We start from the raw sequence: 21,331 nt of genomic DNA, 5'->3' as shown, positions 1-21,331 counted from the left end.
ATTCCCCAACAGCAGATTTAGCCATGAAAGCATCAGTGGGTTAATCCACAGACAAGGACAACAACCAGTGATCCAGTCACCCTCCCAAGTTCCCACCTCTGAGTACGTGAGATTTCTGAAGGACATTGTAGATGAAACCACCACATAGTGAAATAAACAACAAAAATATGTCATGATTGCATCCAGAGCACAACAGCAGCAGGCAATCGTAGACATAAACAGAGTAAATAAATACTGCATGCCGGACAGTTTCCACAGAGAAAACAATACTCAGGAAAGAGCAACTGCTTGTGGAGAATAGGTAGGAATTTTTGACAGGGTCATCACAAAGTAACTCAAACTGAAGCTATGGCTTCGAAAGCCCTGAGAGAATGGAAGGAAGAAGACACAGAGGTGTCAGAGGGGAAAGTTCAGCCAGGGCAAGGCCTAGAGAAGAGAGGGTGCACATTTCGGAGGCTGTGCTGGGAGATCAGCTGAGGCTGGGCTATGGGCGGGGACCACTGTGCATGTCCCCCATGGCCCTGGCTTTCACTCAGCCGGAGGAGATGCCGGTGGAGAATTCATTAACCATGTAACTCCACAAACACTCTGAACACAGATGCTATCTAAAATGGCAACATTTAGTCACACGTGTTGATGGAAATGAAAAGGAAATGCAATTCAAATTAAATTCTTCATTCACACTCGCCATGCTTCAAGAGTTGAGCAGTGTGCGCCACTCCTGCGTGGGGCACTGCGGGGCTCGAGTACTTGGGTTATCACAGAAGCTCCGGGACGGTGCTGCTCCAGATCTATCCCACCACTTTTCCACCACCTCTATCAAGGCTGTGCCTTCCAGTGTCTTCAGATAGTGTGCAAGTCCACACATAAGGCTGCCTCAGGACGGGACCCGTCCAAACTGGGAGTAGCAGAATTCTGCAAAAGGAGAGACTGCTCTGTTACCCTGCGATAGAGAGATGCCCTCAAAATGAGACGAAAACCTGAGTTATAGTTCAGACAGAGAGAGCGAGCATATTCAGGAGAAGAAAGGGGGTTAGCAGAGGCAGGGCTTGGAATTGTTGCCCCAGTACATCTTATATCTAACCTTCCCCATCCCATTCTTAAAGCAATTTTGTAAGAACAGTTTTAAGAGCCCAGATTACAAATCAAAAATAAATTTAGAAGCTAAACAAGCTTTCAGTATCATATATAATATAGGCAAAACATAATATAGGCAATAAGAAATATTAAAGTAAATTAATTGTGTGCTTAAAAACTCGTTAATAAACAAAAGATTAAACAGAGATTTGAGCTCACCTCTTGAGAGGAAAAAAGAAGCCCAGAGACAATTCCGGGGTCGGGGGTGGGTTCATCTCTCAGTTTGTGCAGCTAGCCGATTTGGAGGCAACCCATTCAGGTGAGCGGCCGCCCCGCTGCAGTCACCACGAACTCAGCCCCCACGGGAGCAGGAAGCCCACTCCTGGAAGGGCACCGCGAAGGTCCCCAAGAGGAGGGAGCTCCGGGAGAGCCTCAGCTGCTTCTGAGGTCAGCCTTTCCTCCACTAGACTCACTGCTGCTCTGCCCCGCCCTACGGCGCGGGCCCTGCCTGCCCCAGGTCTTCGCAGCAGCCGGCCAGGGCCTAGGCACAGAAGTCCCAGGGCTCCTTCCTCAGGGCTCTCCTCCGCGCGTCTCCTTCTCTCATTTGTTTACCAGGTGACAGTGTTTCCCCCTCTTGGAAACAAGAATAGCTGGAATGAATTGTGAAGACAAAATTGTGTGTGTGTGAATATAGTGTACATATACATGGAGGAGAAATAAATACATCTATATTCTGGAGGATGTAAAACAAAGAAAAATACAAATCCAGGCTGAACATCTTTAATATGAAAGTCCAAATCTGAAAGTTTATAAGCACTGACACAATACCGATATCATAAACATAAAATGCCACACCCGACCTCACCGTACAGGTGGACGCACACACACACACACACACACACACACACACACACACAAACCCCCCCAAAAAACAGAGAACAAAAACCCAAACCAAAGTCTATGACATCACTGAGCTTAAGGCCATGTCTACCAGATGACTGTGAGACCGAAATGGATGTTGTGTTTAGACTTATTTTACATCTCTAAATGTCTCATTTACGTAAAAATACCTCCCCTGATCCAAACATGTTTTGTATGTTTCTTTTTTCCTGCCCTTTTATGGCTTCCACATGTATGTAGTAAAATTTTTTAGCTTTAGTAAAAAATAAGTAGCTATAAAGTGAAGATAAAACACTTGCTCAAAAAACAAAACAAATGCAAAAACAAATCAAAAACAGTAGTAGATAGAAACAGAGCAATTATGAATCAGTTACAGAAATTCTGGGGGTAGAAGAAATAAATGTATAACATAATTTTATGTTAGGTAATTAAAGCCAATATTTATCTACTTGACATAAATTTAATTCCATACAAACAAACCAAGTGGAAATTCTACATTTTAAAACTGAAAAATTACTGAAATTGAGAAATCATGGGATTTTAGACCCAACTGAGGAAAAATAAGTAAATTAGAATATGGACAAAAGTTCTATTTCTGAGCTTAAATTTTCCTGTCAATAAATTCATTTTTAAAAATAAACTTTTGTCATTGGAAAAACACATTAGAGTTGAATTCTCACAGATGTAAAACTAAACAAGACTCTTAATTTTTTTCCATTTTTCCTCGTGTAATCCTTTGGGGATTACATGAGTAGAGGATACCCATAGTCTTACTCAGTTTTCCTTCACACAGAGAATTCTGTGCACATGGATGCAGTATGATAAGAAGAAACCGCTGTCTCTAACTTAAAGTCTCCCATGCATCTCTGGCTCCTTCTAGCTCTGCCTGGCCCCAGCCTCAATGCCAAGTTTCAGGAGCCAGTACTTCCCACCTGGGTGGCCGCCAGGACGTCCTCTTCAGTTGGCTGCCCACTTGGTATTTCTAAAACTGAGGTCTTGCGGCCTCACCCTCTAGCCGGAATCTCATAATAGCAGATGAATTCTGTTCTTCCCACCCAACCTTGGTAGATCACAGGCATTGATTTATCAGATATAGCTGATCATTGGCACGCTTTCGAGGGTCACATCTGAGGGTCAAAAACCCATTCTGGAGCTATGAAAGCATAGCAGGCTGGAGCAGAGTTGCAGTGCTACAGTCTAAGTGGTGAGAACTACAGAAAATCAATGTGCAAAACTGCAGCCCCCCCAAATGAAACGAGTACAGGGAAGAAAAGACAAAGCAACCTTTTACGAAGCCATTGCAAGCCAGTGAGTGGACACATGTGATATGCTGCTATTACTCTCAGACTCAGATTTTATTTATGCAGGCTACTAAGTGAAAAGTGACAGTGCTGATAATGTCACAGTGACCAGAAGTTAGGAAATAACTTCGACAGCTTTATTCTCAATCCTCACAGATTCCTTTTGCTGACTCTCAGCTTCCCAGATAACAACTATAAGTAAAGAGCTGGTTCACTTTTCTATCCAGCTACTCTTAGGTAGGGAGTCTATGTCATGAATGTTTAAAGCTGTGTTTTTCCGCAGCCAGAAAAACGGGTCCACTTCCCTTTCTGGGACAGCAGCTGAAGAAGAAGAGTTCCCCACACTGCGGTAACAGATGTCATCTCCATGCTGCTCCAACTCCTGGCTTCACTCAAAGTTAACATGGTAGCCAGCAAGGTAGAAATATTTCAGCCACCAAACTTTCATCCCAAAGCCAGCTGTTTTGGCAGCTGGAAAAAAAAAAAAGACACGGAGAACCTCATTTTTCAATTACAGGATTTTGTACCATGCTTCATAAAGACAACAAATATTTGATTTCTTTTTAGAATGGCAAACAGATCGCCACAAATTTACTCAACATTTCACGTGGCTTTGCCTTTCTCCGGTGACAAATGAACGTTACTGAAATTGATACAGAGTCAAGTTTGGTGGGCGTTGGCTTGGGAAGAGTGTGGAGCCACCCAGGAACTGGGTGTAAGAGGCCGTGTTTCTGGATTGTTCCGTCTCAGTTCCAATGACTGTGATGTGCGCTAGTGAAGAAAACACCCGGCAAAGTTGACTGTGTGTCATTTTCCCCCAAAATAAGAGTTCTACTGCTCTAAGGAAATGTTTATTTTATTATTATTATGGTTCTTTTTTTTTAAACAAAGTGAGAGGAACAGAAATAGGAAAATACTGGACTGAGTGACAGCAATCTGTTAATTTTCACTGACTTATGCTAATGTTAGTTTCTTGTGTCACTCTAACTAAAAAAGAGCATTTTAAAATTTAATACGACTGTTATAAATGTCTTGAAATACATCATTTGAGCTGCATGACTCAGACAAGAATGACTTTGCAGATGTATTCCAAGGCTAAATGCCTGCGCTGGAAAGCGAATAAATAACCACAAAAAAATCACTCATATATCTTTAAACTCAAAACATGTCTCTCCATTATATCTAGCGCTCTATAGAAAGAGCTCATGATCTCCTCTCCTGCAAGTGACAGAATTGTGCCCATCCTGTGACCAGTGTCCTGTCCCACTGTATGTTACCCTTCCAGCCCAACCCCACTTTTGTAACTGGAACACTCAGCAAGTAACATCCAGGTGAGAAAGACTCCACCAACACCGTAGGGCTATTAGGGTTGGAGGAAGGGGCAATTCTGAATATGCTAGACACAGCTCTTCGCTCTCCTCCCTCTAAGAGAGAAAATCAGAATACAAGTCAGCGAGAGCCTTACTATCCAGATAATGCCACAACTTATTCTGGCATTGAGTTTTTAATCACTAAAGTATGACCTATATGACAAAATTTACCTGTTCTAAGGATGGCAATCCCATGAATAAAGGAAAATGTCCACATTCACTGGTACAGCTGTGAAAACCCCTTTGCTTTCAATCCAGTTGCCCCAAACCCCAGCCCCTGGCCAGCACTGACTCTCTATTACAATAGATTTGCCTTTTCTATAATTCATAAAATGGATTCGGAGTGTTCTTTCCTTTATTTATGATTTCTTTTAATAACACAGAGCTTTAAAGAGTTATCCATGTTATGGTGTATATAGTGCTTTGCTTTCATTATTGCTGAATAATATTTTTAAATGACTATACCATACTTTGTTTCTGCATTCTGATGACTATCTGGCCATGTCTAGTTTGTGGATGTTTTTATTATGAGTACATATCCTATACATATTTGTGTGAAAATCTTTTGGGGGTACGTAGGCTTTCATTTCTTTTGAGTAATATGAAGGAGTAGAGTTGGGGTTGTATGATAAACTATGTTTAAACTTACTAGAAACTTCTAAATTGCTTTCAAAGTACCTTTTATGTTTATATCAATAATTTACAGGGGTTGGGGATTTAGCTCAGTGGTTCTGTCACCTGCCTTATGTGCTTGTTTGTCATTCTTGTAAGTGTCTGCTGCTTTTTGGACCTAAGTCATAAACCTCGGTGCTCTCCTTCCTTCTTCTTCAGGCACATCCTGTGGCTGTAGCTGAGTCCTTTCTCCAGCCTGCTTTCTACTCCTAGAACTTTGGGACTTCAAATGCCCTTTTTGGATTTCACGTTTATCCTGGCAGTCCTCTCCGGATCAGCCACAGAGGACGGTTTGTAGACTGCGACACCGAAGGGAGGGCACCCAGCTGGGTTCTGAGGCAAAGGACACTGAGAGGGCTCCACGGCAGGTGGGACAGAAACACCAGCCTGTCTCACCACGGAATCCAGAGTTCTTCTTCCACTTGTTATAACCCCTTTTGGTTAGGGTGAATTATACAGTAAGCTCTTAGCTAAAAGAATATGCAGTATTAGTTCATCAGGAGAATAAGATATTTCCTGCACAAGAATATCTAAAAGGAAATTACTCTTTTATAAAGATGATTGAATAAAAGTTATTTAACAGTGGTTTGACATTAGCTACAGAAGATTTATTCATTTTTTTAAAAATTTCCTTTTTAATAGATTATAACATTAAAACGTGCCGAAACAGAGATCTTTATGTATGTTGTTAAGCAGATGAGTGTGAATGTAGCTTTTGGATTAAATAAGTCTATGGGAGACAAAAATCAGGAAACTCAAAGGGACAGAGTTGTCATGTCCATTTATGGACAGGCAAAAAAGTCTCTGGACAATGTCTAAAGTTACTTCTTGTGCAATGCCAGAGGAGTTTCTATTTTGGATGGCCTATTTGCTTTTTCATTTTTCTTTTTTCCTGGTTAGTCTGTTGTGTTCATTTATAGTTCACTGTTATTTTTAGCCTTTATTTTACTTTTCTTTTACCATTGTCCTATTTGGACTCGTTACATACATTGTACTTTAAGACATGGATGGCTAGTTTCTATATTCAAATACTAAATTCAACTCTGCAAATTTATTTAAGGACTTGTACAGCACTTTGTAATAATTACTGTTTCTCATTTGAGTGAAGGACATGAAGAAAAATTTCACTGAGGAAAGCATGTTCCTAACACAGTGAAACACACATAAAAAGAACAATGGCCAAAACTGACACATTTACTTCCATATTGGTCAACTTCTGCATTTCAGTCAAATCCTTTGCTTAAACCTGGGGTTCTCTTCTTACCACCTAATCTAATTATGTGTCTTTAATAGGCAAACAAATATTAGTGCAAACTTAGGCCTATCTTTTTCCTAACTACTAGTTCTCAACTACAGATGGTACTTAGAATTCTTACAAAAATTTTCTTTGTGTATCTTTACAACTAGGAGAATTGGCTTCTGATAAGCCACTATTCAAACTAGAGTTTGAATTTTAGACTACAATCCTACTATTTCTATCAAGTAGGGACTGTTGCCCTGGTACGAGCTATGCTGAGTCCATTATGTCATTAGATTTACATATGGCATTTGGTATCTATTCTATAGATTTTAAATATTAAGAACATGAGATTTCAAGAAAGCAGACTTCCATCTCACCTAGCTACTAAGAGACGGCCAGAAGACACCGGCTTATGCCAGTCTCAGAGCCCACACACCACTCCTACGTGGTTTGCTGATTTGCGCAGAACTGCCCACCAATAACGCCCTCTTTTCTTTGTGTCAGCTCCTGAAAAGGACACTAAGGTCCACAGGTGATTCTGACAGCCATGGGCCTTTCGGGTTTATTTGATCTGAACACAGAATGAACCTTCATGGAAGTCTGGATCACAAAATATTTTAAGTAAAAATTACTTGATAGGGCCGGGGATTTAGCTCAGTGGTTCCACTGCTTTTCTTATAAGAAAAAGGACCCCAGTTCTATCCCCAGTACCAAAAAACAAACAAAGAAAAATTACTTGATGCAAAGTACATAGCACTTATTTTTTGAGATTCATTCACTTAAAAAAAAAAATCCTTCCTTGGTTTTAATGCTGGAAGAAAAGGAGAAATATCCTGGCAAATTAATGGACCTGATTAGAGCTTTTTATTATTGTTTTTCTGCTATAAAGTACAGTTAGAGAAGGCATGAAAATAACATCTTTCCACTTGTCCATTATTAGATATTTAGACACTAAATAAAACACTGCTACTACACATGGGAATGCAGAATGCCATTTCCATTTTAAAGATAAGGAAACAGATTCTTAAATATATGAACCATAAAGGTGGAACTGAAGTTGTACTTTATACTCAGTGTTTGGCTTCATTCACACACCTTGGTAATAGAATTCTCTTTCTTTATTCATCCTTCACACCATCTCTTCCAATTTTAATTTTAAAAAAATCCAGTTTAAAGTTTTATTGTCCCCTGTGTACCTTAGAGGAGAGCTTCCTGGAAACAGAATGGAAAGCGGGGATTTAGAAGTGTGGCTGGATGGTAAGGTGATCCTCAGGAGAGCAGAACTGAAACACGCAGGGGAACGGAGAAGTGGCTGGTGAAGAGCACGGTCCACACTGGGGACCTGCTGAGCTCTGCTTGCCCTGAGCATCCCTGCTGATCCCTGAATAGGGGCATCCCTGTCCACAGACCTCAGAGTGGCCAACTGACAGAAGTCAACTGAAATGGGGGAACAGACTTTGGTGAACTGCCCCAGTCAGTGTTTGCTGGCAGGCGATTTTCTAAGAAAGGAAGGGGCAGTTGTGAAGTTCAGACAGTCATGCTCAAAGCAGCAGAGAGACCAGTGCATCCCAGAAGGGTGTCTGCACAGGGCGCTTACTCTGCCCACCATGTGTCTGTCTTTGAGAGCAGCTACAGTTCTCACTGTCACACTGAATACCACAGTTGGGTTTCTTTGGATTCACATTTGCGTATTTCCCAAGTATAAGATTACCGCGAGGCTCAATAAGCAGCAGCCTGAAACGCTCTTCCATGGAAAGAGAAAGGCAAGTTTTTGTCCTTGTGAACACTGACTTACTGAGAATTATACCCAGTGCTTCAATATTCCAGTTCCTTACTTAAAATTTGCTATGAAGATGTTGCTTGCTGCACAGTAACTGCAATGATAAAGGCTTTGCGAATTCTATATTTGCCGGACTTGTTTGCTCTCCATCACTGTGCAGTTTGGCAGTGTGGCTTTATCTGGCAGTGTGTGAAGACATCCAAGGCTTTTTCCATTTGAAAAATGTTGTCTCAAATATGCTGCTTACATCTTTCTGCCATTTTCTTTTGTCTTTTATTGTTGCAGCAAGAATGAAGCCAGTTGTGGTATGAACATAGTGTTATCATGAATCATTTTCACAAGCCTTTTATCTAAAGGTTTGGCATTCAATAAATATGAAATGAGTCAAACCTGTTGAGTTGGGATAAAGAATATTAAATTCAAAAGTATGCTGTCATCCATTCCTGATTATATCCAGGAATTTAGAAAAAGGATTTCACCCCACAAAGCAGATTTTTGCTTGATGAAACATAAAGGGCAGAAATTTTTTCCTTTTCATTTGTCTCTCTCTGTTTATGTTTATACTGACAGTGGGAATAACAGACTGAATGCCCCTGACAACTGGTTGGATATTAAATGCAATGTGTCTTTTCCACCCTTGTCTATATGAAAGGGCCTCAGAATTTGGCTTGAAGCAGTATGTCACTATGGGTTCCATCCTATGATTATCTAAATTAAGGTCTATGTGTAGCTGAGGCAAGAACAACCATCACACCCCATAGTTTAGTAGAGTCAAAGATAACTTGAAAACCCACAGAAGAAACAGATCTGAGGTTCCCTCTTATTTATACTCTCACATGTTTTTGTTTACTGGCCACATTTGAGGGGAATGAGAATATTCTGTCCAGAATAGCATATACAGTTATAATTTAGAAGGAGAACATGGCATGAAACTTAGAAGAGAGAGACCACTGGAGGCAAATAAGAATCCTAGTACAAAACATGTTATTGAAAGATAATGTTTGAGAAATACTTGTATCATTAAACAGGTGTTGTTGCTGGTGAATGTGTTAAGAAATTAGATAATTAGTAACAACAAGTAAAATTTATCTGGTGAGTCTTTTAAGAAACCATAGTTTATTTATAGAAGTTGGGAGGGAGTGCACTTGCCTCCTATGACCAGAGGCAGCACTTAAAACCATTCCATCTTTGTGTCTTAGGACACATTGACAATCATGGCTTCAGCGTGTTTCTTTACTAAAGATTAAGAACACTTTGAAAACATAAAACGGCTTTTTAATACATCATTTGGGGCTATACGACCAAAGAAACTGTAGAGGAGTTTGTTCTGCAAAACAACAGGAATATACTGTACATTTACAACAAATGAAAAGGTAAAGATAAATTTTATGAGTTTATTCTGTGGAGGTAATGGGAAACTCTTAACATCTCTGGAACCAGCTGATTTTGTTATTTCTAGACATTACCATGTAGTATGGTGGTTTTGTTTATTTATTTTCTTTTGCAAAAAGATATATTAAAAATAATTTAATGTATACCACATAAGAACTTTTTAGAATTGGAATATTTTATGAAATCTGTACTGACTTGTGAATGTGCTATCGTTTTGTCTATCCAGGATCATTGGGTCATGAGTCATTTGGGGTCATGTTTTTTAATTATTTGAGGATTTATCTTTTTAAGTGCTGCAGGATTTGCTTATGTGTTTTGCCACTGTCATTTGTATTATATTATCTATTTTAATAGACATCTAGGATGTTTCCAATATTTTTCTATCACAAACAATACTTCGGTGACATTATAGAAATGTTCTTTAAATTTGGGCATTTTCTTTATAGAGACATAATATTTGTACTTTCATAAGATGTAGTATAGTCCTTCAGTACATGTATGCAATGAGTAATAATCCAGTCAGGGTGATGAGCATTTCCATCCCTTCAATCATTAATTGTTTTCATGTGTTTGGAGCTTTGTACTCACTTTGTAACAACTTGGAGACTGTGAGATTCTGATATTGTTTAGCCAATAGCCACACGCCTGTATTACGGAACAGCCAAAAGAAGGGCTGCAGCTGCTGCGCTGGTGCCCTGTAGAACTTCTTCATGTCTTTTCTTCTCTTCTGCCCCTTCCTCCTGTGGACATTCCTCATCGTACTGACCACTCTTCCATTCTGTTTTTCCATAAGATTCATTTGTTTCCATAAATGAGTGAGGACAGGTGGTATTTAACTAAAGGTTTATATATTTCGTAGCAAAATTAATACACACACAAGTGTATTGTAGAGCTCAGAATGTGATGAGTACAACCGGGCCTTTGTATGGAGAGTGAAGATTACGGCTTTTGGCACAGACTAGAGTTCAACTTTTAGAAGCCCTTGAGAATGTTGTTAAGGTTTGGAAGGTCGATTTTTTTGTTTTTTTTTTTTTGTTTTTTAATCTGGTTTTGGTTGTTTTGCTTTGATGTGTGACTTCAGGATAATAATGTATGAGTGCTGGAACTGTGACAAAAAGTGAGTTTGATTGAACTTGGGCAAAGACTGTGGCACTTATCCATTCCTTGGATGACTCAAAGTCATCATGGTGAACATAGATGAAAGACTGCACTGCTCGACCACACATTAATTAAGATCAAAACTATCTTGTGTTGCTTTGTCAGATTTAACTTCTCTCTTTCTTACTTGTTTGCCATCTCTACTCCAATTTGCTCCCTCTAATTTACTGTGAGCATTAAAAATGTTTTAAAAAAGAAAACAAAAGAATACAAAAGTCACCCAAAGGCCACCTCCAAAAAATGCTAATTGTGTACAATTTACAATTGCACTATTCCATACAATAATCTCTATCCTTGTTTTAATTGAAGTTGAAATTCACTTCTTGAGCTGTACCTCTCAAGTGTTTGCTAACAGCAGGGGCCTGTGACCTTCCTACCAGATGGGGACTATGCCATTTTCTCACACTAGCCTGCCAGACAGAACAGGTTACAGCAGTTTTAAGCCTGATGTATATTTTGTGCAAGTCTAAAAGATAAGTGGAACATGGTTCTTGCTTTTGTGTAACATAAATCTAGTGAAAGAAGTAAGGGATTTTGAGAAAATGGTTGGAAAATGTAAAATTAAAAAATCAGTGATGCAGGTGATGACTCTGGAAAACTATGGAGGGGTTAGAGTCAACAGCTCAGGACTAAAGCAAGAAATGGCTGTGCTGAAATAGAAAGCATGATTAACGAGCAAGATCTGTGATCTTTCCAATGCAGGAAAGACTGCAAATGCTCCATGTGGGCCCAGCAAGTAAAAGAGAGGGGAGGAAGTTTTATTCATGTTCATACAGTGCTGTAGTTTTTGTTTCATTCATTCTGTTTTCCTCCTGTTCTTTGTACTGGCAGTTGGCCCTCAGGAATGGGAGGTAAGTGCTCACTACTGGGCTACATCCCCAGACCTTTGTATCGCTTTATTTTGAGACAAGGTTTGGCTACATTGCTCAGGCTGGCCTCAAACTTGCAATCTTCCTGTGTTAGCCTTTCTGAATACCTGGGATTACATGTGTGTGCCACCACAACCAGCAAGAATGCTGTGTTTTCTAAAAAGATATTTTGGTTTTAGATTTATTTATCTACATATATTAATTGCTTTATTATCTATATCTATGCATTTATCTTTATATAGATATATCTTTACATATTGTTTTAATAGGGAGTATCAAAATTTTATAACTTTATTTAAAAACAAGCTCAGTTTTTGTAAAATTTAATACTCTCTCCTTTTCCATCACTGAAAAAGCTTCCTGTTATCTGTTTCCATTCTTATCTTTGACAACTCTACTAAACTGAAGGGGGTCTCCATGCTCTTGTCTAAGCTTAATGTAGTCTTCAGATCTTAAACATTCCTCCTTCTTACCCCATCCTAGATGCTGCCTCAAGGTTCACATTTTTCTCCTCTGACCAAATACATACCATAACTCCACTGCTGTTTTCCTTCAGCCTATAAGATGCACAGGATTCCTGAACCAAAATGCTGTTCCATCCTACTTTTTCTCATGTTTCTTCCTTTTCAAACAGACTTTTTGAAAGAATAGCCTCCATAGTTCTCTAATTCCTCACTGACAATTTACTCCTTGACTTTGGACGTCGATGTTTCCCCTCACTATTGAATTGATGCAAATCCACTGGTGTCCAGTTGCCATGGCTGACAATTCCTGCTGTCAATGGTAGCAGACCCTTCATGTCCCTCTCTTTCTTGATAAATGTGCAGGTGACTCCTTTCACCCATCCTAATGTCCCCTCTCTTATCTCTAACCCATATGTGAGCAGCTCAAACACAAACTGGTCGTCCGTCAAAATCCCCTCCTCTTCTCTGCTCCTCCCACCCGGTGTGTTTTTTCTCTTGGTCAATTATATCACCATCTATCTACTTGTATTTCCCAAAACTGAAACTTAGAGAACACTGTCTGTACACCAGATACACAGGATCTTGTTAGCGGTATCTGATATTTTCAAAAACTCCCTCCAGTCCAACCGTCTTTTCGAAGCCGCTCTCACTGCCACTGTGCACTAGTGAACTTGACCCAAGCCCTCTCCGTCCCCAGGCCGTTCTTCAACCGGCCTCCAGAGTGACGGTTCTCAAATCTGCTACCTCCTTTTCTGGTTCCTCTTCTCTGATAGTTTTTCTCATTTATAAGAACATCAATTGGCCAAATAAACCCTTTTACTTGTCAAAGCAAAGCAGAGCTTCCAGAGTCTCTCTGGGTAAGCGAGTCTTGCAGAGGCCTTGCTTCCCCCGCTCTGCTGGGGACCCGCAGTCGCCCGCCAAGCCTCGAGGTGCGGGAAGCTGCTACTCATGCGAGCCGCAGGATCGGTCACGCACCACGGAGCGCGCTGGGGCATAAATACAACTGCAATTAAATGCAAGAAGATAATCAAGATTTGGGGGTGTAGGATGTGAAATTCATCGAGGACCACTTTCAAGCTGAGTCTTACTGGCTTTCGGATCGCAGGCCTTACTCTAACGTGGACTCAGCTACGGACACAAGGGATGTGCATCTCAAATGCGCTGTGGACTCCGTCGGCAGGGACGATCCTGGCAGATGGCCAAATGTCTTGATGCGGGGAAAGTTATGATTTAATCTCACCATTAGACGCCTGTGAAGGATACAACACTGCTTTACAAGGATCGGATCAATATTTTGGCCACTGTGAATAGGGAAATGGCTCCTGGCAACACAGCCAGGAAGAGTCTCCACAGTCTTCACAGACAATCTGACCAATGGCCTAATTCCCATCAATACCCTTGTCGAAAAGGGCACATTCGCCAGTCATTTTTAATTTAAGTCTGAATCAGTTTCCAATATTCCGTGAGTTTCTTTAGGCTGCCCAGTTCCACACAGAAAATCAGTTTAGCAGGCTGAAGGTATGTCTTGCTAATTCACATAGACAGGGAAAGAGAAAGAGACAATTTAATAAGAGCTAGATGATCCTTGAGCATTTTAAGTTGTAGAAAATATGCATCAATATATAGCATCTCTCAGTAAAATGCCATTTGTTCTTGGGAGGTGGAGCTGCATCTTTAAGAAGTCCGTAGATGGCGGTTAATGCTTTTGGATAACCTGGGGATCAGGTTTTCCATTCCCTAAGTGCATCTGTTAGTGGGGCCACGTGGGCAGCCGTGGTGATGCTGCAGGAATTGAAGTCCCCTATGTTTTTGGACGGTCTCTTCAGCCTGGCTTCACTGAGAAAGCGAGCTTAATTGCAGCCAGTCCTTTACAACCCTAGAGTGAGCATGCTCTGAATTGCAGCTTCAGCAAGTATATACATTTTTTTGACCTACAGAGCTAAAAAAAAATAAAAAAAGATCTTTGACATGATGTGGCTTGTGAATTTTAACCCTATTTGTAGATCAGCATCATGGCAGAGTTTTTTTGTTTTGTTTTGTTTTTGTTTTAAGAATATTGATTTCCAGGACTTGTATAAAACTGATTCAAAGCTGAGAGTTGGGGCTTTTCAGATATTAGCTATTGGTGATGTGGATGGACAGCTGGTTTTCAAATTAATTAATTATTCTTTTTAGTTTTCTAAAGACTGAGTCATGCCTCTATCACAAAGTAACGTAACAGACCATAGACAAGATTTTCAATCTTTTAACCTTTACTCTAGTGTAATTTCCATGATGAAATAAAGAATTCCTCTGTTGTTTAAAAGGAGTGCATTGTCCAAGAGAAACTACATGAAAAGGTTAATGCTGTATGAGTTCCTGTGATTTCAACATGGTGGGTGTCTACTAGTTTGCTTTCATCTTAGCTGCTATTGGCCCAGGTTCTGACTTAGTTGTATTTTTCTTTTGTAATATTCTGTCTTCAATTGAAGCAATGCTAATGAATATATTCCTTGCAACTACAGCAAGCATATTGCTTTAAATGACAACATGTACAAGACACTAACTCTTTAGTTTTCCATGTTTCTCTAAGAAATTCCACATGATATTTCCTTCAAGTTTCAGCTTTGTGGTTTTATGAGCAGAATTTGCAGATGACATTGAAGTGCGTCATTATGTTCTAAAAATATACTCACTCATTCGATGATACAACGTTCCTAAGACACCAGCAGTCGTTTTTTTCCCAGTGCAATCTCCAGGGCTATTACATCCTAGCCTAGTCAGTAGCTTTAGCTATGGAGTCATCAACTAAGTCCTCACTCATGGCAATGGGCCATAAGATGCCTTTGAGTTTTTCGATATCTGGAGAAACATAATGTAGCAGCTAAAATCAATACTGATTTTATTAATTTCTGCCTATTGATATTTCTCACTTTACACCTCACTGATGCTAATAAACACTCTGAAACATTTATATGGTTCAGAGTTCAGCTCTAAGTGCCTTTGGCACAACAGCATTGTATGCCCTTAAAGAATGATTTGTTTACACTGGAAATTATTAACTCTCGTGCTGAATGGAAATTGCAGTTGTCTGTGGGAAACCATCGCTATTCTATTATTTACTGGTCCTAGTAAGTGTCGTTAATCTTTGATAAGCCAAGTAACCCTTTTTTTTTGCCATGGTAAATGCCTTTAAAATGCATCCTTTGGTGTATTTTTCTGCTCTTGAATGGAAGAGACAGAGGAATATAGGTACCATAGTAGAGCTTTCACAATGTGCTGCTCTCAGTTTTGCTGCTAGATTGATAGTTATGCCATGTAGCAAATAAGTAGAAGTTTTTGATAGTACCATCTTTGTTCCTTATTAGGGGATTCACGTTTCCTGCCACCAATGCAGGCTGAAGAGTAGAAATAGAATTTCTCAAAGGTACTTTAGCTCCAAAGTACTTGTTCTGTGAATAAGAGGCTGGATCACCTCTTACTGCCCCTTGCTGGTGACCTGAAACTCCTAGTGTCAATCTCTTCTGTCATCTTTAGATTTCTATTACAAGCAGAAAGGATGTTCTAATGGAAACATAGTCTTAATTAGCTAGCAGAAAGATAATAAAGCAGAGCACCGATCCACTGAGTGTTCCAGATGATCAAGGGACATGTATACTGTCTGTGTAATAACACCAAAACAGATGCCCATTAAAATAGCACCTTTCTCTAAGCTCCTCCCATTCCCAATCAAATTCTTGTCTTTTCTACCATCCTCAGGAGTCAGAACAAAAAAAAAATAGAGCAGTAGTGATTCAGAGTTTGAATAGCTAAGGTTGTAGGGTTGTTTCCCATGTTCCTAACATGTTGTCAAAAAGTAGATACAAATGACTAGAGAAATGATCCAATTTACTTACATTTGTTTTGAGATACATTGTACACATTATGCAGAATGACCAGATCCCAACTATTTTGCAGCTATTGCATGCAATTAATTGTTGTGTTTTAAAATTATATTTCAAAATATGGAGTAAACTTTAAAAATATGAAATCTGTGTAAGTGTAGGGAAGGATGACTCAACTGTATACTTTGTCTAACATTTGGTTTTAGAAAAATGATTATTATTCCCCTTGAAATCTCATAGAAAATCCTGAGCTCTATTCCATATTTTCTGTGCTGTGGAGATGCAATCAAACATTTTATATTTAATATTCCTTTGTTTTGTTTTGTGACTTTCCCTATATATCATTCTATGCCAAAGCAGCATATTCCTAAGATTTTGCATAGCTCTAAATAGGAACTACATTGTGTGCCCTTGTTTATGCTTTGCCTGTTAACTTTATTGTACATTACATTTGGGAAACTCATTGTTATTGTCGCTTGAGGGTACAGTGCACCACTGTCACCACTGCCTAGGGTCAGCAGTAGATAAATATAGCACAGTTTGCTATTGTTATGCATTTGCATATTCAGGAGGTCTCAGACTGTTCAGTCCCATTATGGGCACCTTTGTTCAAGTGCACATGTGCTATGCTCCTAGAGTAAACGCCACTTGTTAAGTTTTGGGGCTACAGTTTCCAATTTGTTAGAAAATATCAATTTGTTTTCCAGACTGGTGCAATTGGCAATCTCATCAACATTTCATCAGTTTTATCCACATCACACATCACTAACACTTGATACTGCCAATTTTGTGGGTACCAAGATGTATTTCATGGTGATTTTCATTTTTCTGATTAGTTTTGCGGTTGAGGGTAATGTCATATTTCTTTTCCGTGCACGATTGCCAGGAATGACTCTTTGGTGGTGTGCCCTTCAGTGGGTTTTTCTACTAGGTCCTCTGAGATTTTAACCGAATTGCAAAATTTGTTAATAAGTCTTGGATACTAGGTCCTAGTTTGGAATTTCCATTCTAGTTTCTCTGTGCTACGGTGAATACCTAAGGTTCTATCAGTCACTTCTTTTGTGGATATGACTTGCTGCATCTTAAGATACTTTTCCTTGGCAAGAGAGACAAGATTCTATGCTATCTTTAAAACGTGTGGAGCGAGTCCCATTTTACATTTTCCTGCCAATGAACAACAACCCCAGCACCTTCTGTCACAAACTGCACCCCTTCCCCACTCACCGGTAAGTCCAGCTGCGTCCTCAGTTGGGTCTCACATGTGCTGGTTCTGTGTGCTGTCTCGGCGCAGGAGTCAGTGTCAGATCCCTCTGGTGGCTATAACGTTATCGTATTTCCTGATATTTACAAAGGCAGTGCCTCCTGCACGTTAATTGTTACTCGTGCATGTTTGCAGAATCTCACGTTTACCACTTTGCGTGCAGTTGTGCATGTACAGAACACATCTTCATTCCTTTTTCACCCCCTTTCCTGCCTTCCCCACCCCCTTATCCCCTTGTTATTCGGGAAAGATCTATCTCCCTGCTTCCTGTTTCCTATCCCTGATTTTGCTCTCATATAAGAGAAACTACGCTGCATTTAAGCTCGTGCATTTGATTTATTCCATTTAATAGTATGGTCTCGAGGCACATCCATTTTCCTACCAATGATTCGGCTTTTCTTTCTCTGTGGCAGAGGAGCATGTTTTCTTCATCCCTTCATCTGTTGGTGAACAAGACTGTCTTACCTACTTTGAGGTCTTTGGAATGCCATATATATTTTTTTATTTAAACTTTTGAATTTCCCAAAAATTATCCTTTGGAACATTGACCGACATTATCTCCAAATTCCCATCGATTGGAGCAAAATTGTCATCCCTGGGACAATAGGACTCTGGATTCATTGTCTATGGCATGCTTCCATATGTATTTTGTTTTTCAACTATCTTTTATAAGACTAGATAAGAATGATGATAAAAATTTGCAACCCGTTAAATTTTCATAGTCATTTTACATTTTTGGATGGTGATCAATATCTTTGAAAATTAAGTTTTTTAATTAAATGATTTTATTTTGTAGAACAGTTTTTGTTTATAGAAAAATTGAGCCGAAGATAGTTTCTATAAACTCCACCCCTCGCCCACGCCATGTCCCCGCTGTCCCACATCTTACATTAGAATGGTGCGTTTCTCTTTCTTCATGAACTCACGTAGATAGAGTACATTAACCAAGACCATGCTTTATTTAGATCCCATCCGGGTTTTGTCCACCTCTGTCTCTTCTAAAAGAACGCCCTACCTTTGAGCTCTTTAGATTCTCTGTGGCTAGGTCAGTTTCCCCAAATCTCTCCATCTTATGACCTTAGCTGCTCTGAACATTGCTCACTTGCCTGGTATTTTGGAGAAGCATTACTCAGTTCAGATTTATCTGATGTTCTCCTCCAGATAAAACCAGGGGGTTGTAGACCTGTTCATCATGAGTAGTATTTTTCCTGATCTAATTTTCTGTTTTAGTTTAAAGTGGAGCCTGGCTGATTGCATTTCAAAGAACCTTGAAGAAGCAGAGTAGGAAAACAGCCTTTGGAAACAGCTGTGTAAAAGTTGTTTTGCAGCAATTAAAATATCATTCTCCCCGAATTCAGCTTTATGAGTATCAAGTTCTGGCTAAGTTACCTAAAACATAACCACACACCAAATATACAACACCTCTAGGAAGCATGCATTCACATTTCTGTAAAGCTCACTACCCCTACTTCCTGTGCACTACTTGTTTTCCTTCCTTCCTCTTTTCTTCTGCCATATTCCCAAGTCCCGGGCCTTTGCCTCCTCACCATGGAGCCTCTTCCATGCCTCTTGTTTCTCTATATTTTCTGTGGGAGGAAGTATTTCTGCATGTTATGTCTTCCTCTAAGGAATCTTTCTGAACTCTGCCCATGTATTTCACTCGCTGTAAGACTGTAAAATAAAATAGCAAATTCAATCAAACACATCTAAAACCCAACCCTCTTTTCTCCAAATCAGCCCTTCTTTCTGGTATTAAATGTACGTGCTTACCCCACTCCACTTGTCCTAGTCACCAGCTAAAATCCTGAGGTCCTCTTTGACCTCTCACTTCGACACGTGAACAAGTCCTTCGGTGCTGTGGATTCTGAAGGTGGCCCCACTCTCACGGCTGTAAGATGAGTACCACACATGGCTAGTTCTGGACGCCAGGACACGGACAGGCGGTTGTCTCCACCCCATCCGGAGAGGAAGTCCAAAGGCCGAGTGTGCTCCCTGCTGCTTGGTTCATTTCCTCCTCTCAGTTCCTAACAACTCTCCTAAAATCCAAATCTGCTGTTGTTCTACTTCTAAATCCCTAAGCAGCCACCTCGAATATGCTCTATGTGCTGTAAATCAGCCTTCTTTGAAAAATGTTCTCTTTTACTCCAACAACCTTAGGTGCTGTGGGATGCTGAGCTTGAGATTAAAAGACCCTCCCGAGAATGATGCTAGTGTTTATTTGTTCAGTGTGCGTCACTGTTGCTCTGTAAAATTTCTAAAAATTTGATTTATTAAACTCATAGCTAGTGCTTCTTGATGGCAAAATGCAATTTAAAATTGATTGTAACCTTATACAGGAACTGCGCTTCGGGAGCTAGGGAGGAGGGTCAGGGTCCCAGAGTTTCCTCGGGAAAGGGTTAACTTGCTTACAGTGTGTAAACCGCCAGTCCAGGTGAGCGAAGGCAGGCGACTGTTTTTTTAACCTGCTACTGACCTAGTGTACTCTCACGGGAAGGTCTGCCTCTTCTGTTTGCTTGCCTGTAAAACAGTAATCATGACATGTTTAATTCTTGACTAGCAGCAGGTCAATCATCTTTGCTGTAGATAACCTTGATTCGAGGTCCTCGCTGGCTAACCCACACAGAGCAGTGGAAACTGTCTTCAGTTATGGTTACATGCCAGCTGTGCTCTGTGCTTGCTTTTCCTCCCGGCGGTTTATCGCCCAGTAGAAGCACACTTATGTAAAAACAAAACAAAACAAAATTACACGATAAAGCAGAAAGAAAGAGTAAGTTCACCTTTCTGGTGATTTCCAAGGAATTACTCCTTAGGTAGTAGTTTTAATCTGAGGAATTCTCATTAAACTGAGAGGCAACGCTGCTCACCTCTGGCGAGGAGTAAGCAGGACAAACGCGGGATTTCAGGAAGAAAACAAAGGTGTTCTCATCCGCATCATTTTATTTTTTTCGCAGACATGCCTCCGTGTCACAGTTCCCGTCAAACTGTGGGTATTCACTTGGGATAATACATGAATCTAGTTTGTCTATGAATTAGACTCGCTCTGTTTCTGTAACTTTACCCTATGAGTTAGTCTTTCGTGACCTCTGCTTGCTCAAGTGTAAAATGGACATTTTTAGTTTGGTGTAAAAAGAGATGATTCTGGACTGCTTAGTAGTGTTTGAAAAAAATTGCAAATAAACTCTGCTTATGTATCAACTGTTATTTGCTCAAAAAACGAGATCACCATATATGCACATAGCCTGATTTTTAAGCATAGTCTATTTTTCTGGATTCTTCAAAGAGACAAATGACTATGATTCCCTCTCATTCTCCATGGAAGGGATGAAAACTTTTTAAGTCTGGGAAATTTTGTTTCACAGAAATATAGGTGTCTTATTTCTATAAGGAATGCACTCCTGAAAAAAATCACATAGACTTGACATTTTTACAATTAAGCGAATTTTAACAGTAGAAGATTTTTGTCTTTGGGGAATTCTTTCTTGTAATCTGGCTGGGTGTCCCCCATCCCCACTTCCTAGGAGTATTGGCTAACTCAGCTAGCCCTGTGATGTCAGAGATACACAGCTTCAGGCAGGAAGTCCTCAGGTGGGGTTCCCTGCTGCAGCGTTTCCCAAACACTGGGGAACTTGCTAGAAAGTCCATGTGAGACACAGGGAATCAGAAAGTCCAAGGCTTGGCCCCAGGAGCCTCCATATTAGCTGTGGAAGTAAATGAGAAACAGCCAGAGTCACCATTGTGGAAGGAAGCAGGAGTGAGATGTTCCTCTTGGAGGGAAATGTTAGCCAGCCATGGCTTTGGAGTTGGTAACTAGTTCTTCATCTGAGAGGCAATGCAAAACAGACCGCTAAAATCTGAAAACACTGGAAAGTGTTTCCCAAGAAAATCAAAGAAAATGTGGGGATGAGAGTTCAACCATATCACATTTAGAAAGATGGAGTTTCTTCAATGTGCACAGGGTTCTCTCCAGCACAGGGCTGCTGAAGA

The 21,331-nt window shown here is 40.1% G+C and overlaps 1 long non-coding RNA gene across 6 annotated transcripts; it reads right to left on the bottom strand.

The window, feature by feature from the left end:
- Positions 1-245: 245 nt before the first annotated feature.
- On the bottom strand, positions 246-19,300 carry LOC104870984. Of its 6 annotated transcripts, XR_782682.1 has the most exons (6): positions 19,118-19,300; positions 18,895-19,018; positions 17,311-17,423; positions 14,899-15,064; positions 1,297-1,727; positions 246-915 (listed from the first exon to the last, which is right to left on the bottom strand). It is a non-coding gene; the product is annotated as an uncharacterized LOC104870984 (long non-coding RNA). The 6 variants fall into 6 exon arrangements; XR_782681.1 differs by lacking the exon at positions 14,899-15,064; XR_782685.2 differs by lacking the exons at positions 246-915; positions 1,297-1,727 and adding an exon at positions 2,668-3,749.
- Between the last annotated feature and the right edge of the window lie 2,031 nt (positions 19,301-21,331).

The sequence above is a fragment of the Fukomys damarensis genome, unplaced genomic scaffold (genome assembly GCF_012274545.1).
Source record: "Fukomys damarensis isolate Sample0158 unplaced genomic scaffold, DMR_v1.0_HiC HiC_scaffold_4, whole genome shotgun sequence".
In the NCBI taxonomy this organism is placed as follows: Eukaryota; Metazoa; Chordata; class Mammalia; order Rodentia; family Bathyergidae; genus Fukomys; species Fukomys damarensis.
The sequence above is the reverse complement of the archived record's forward strand: the minus strand, read 5'-3'. Positions and strand labels throughout refer to the sequence as shown.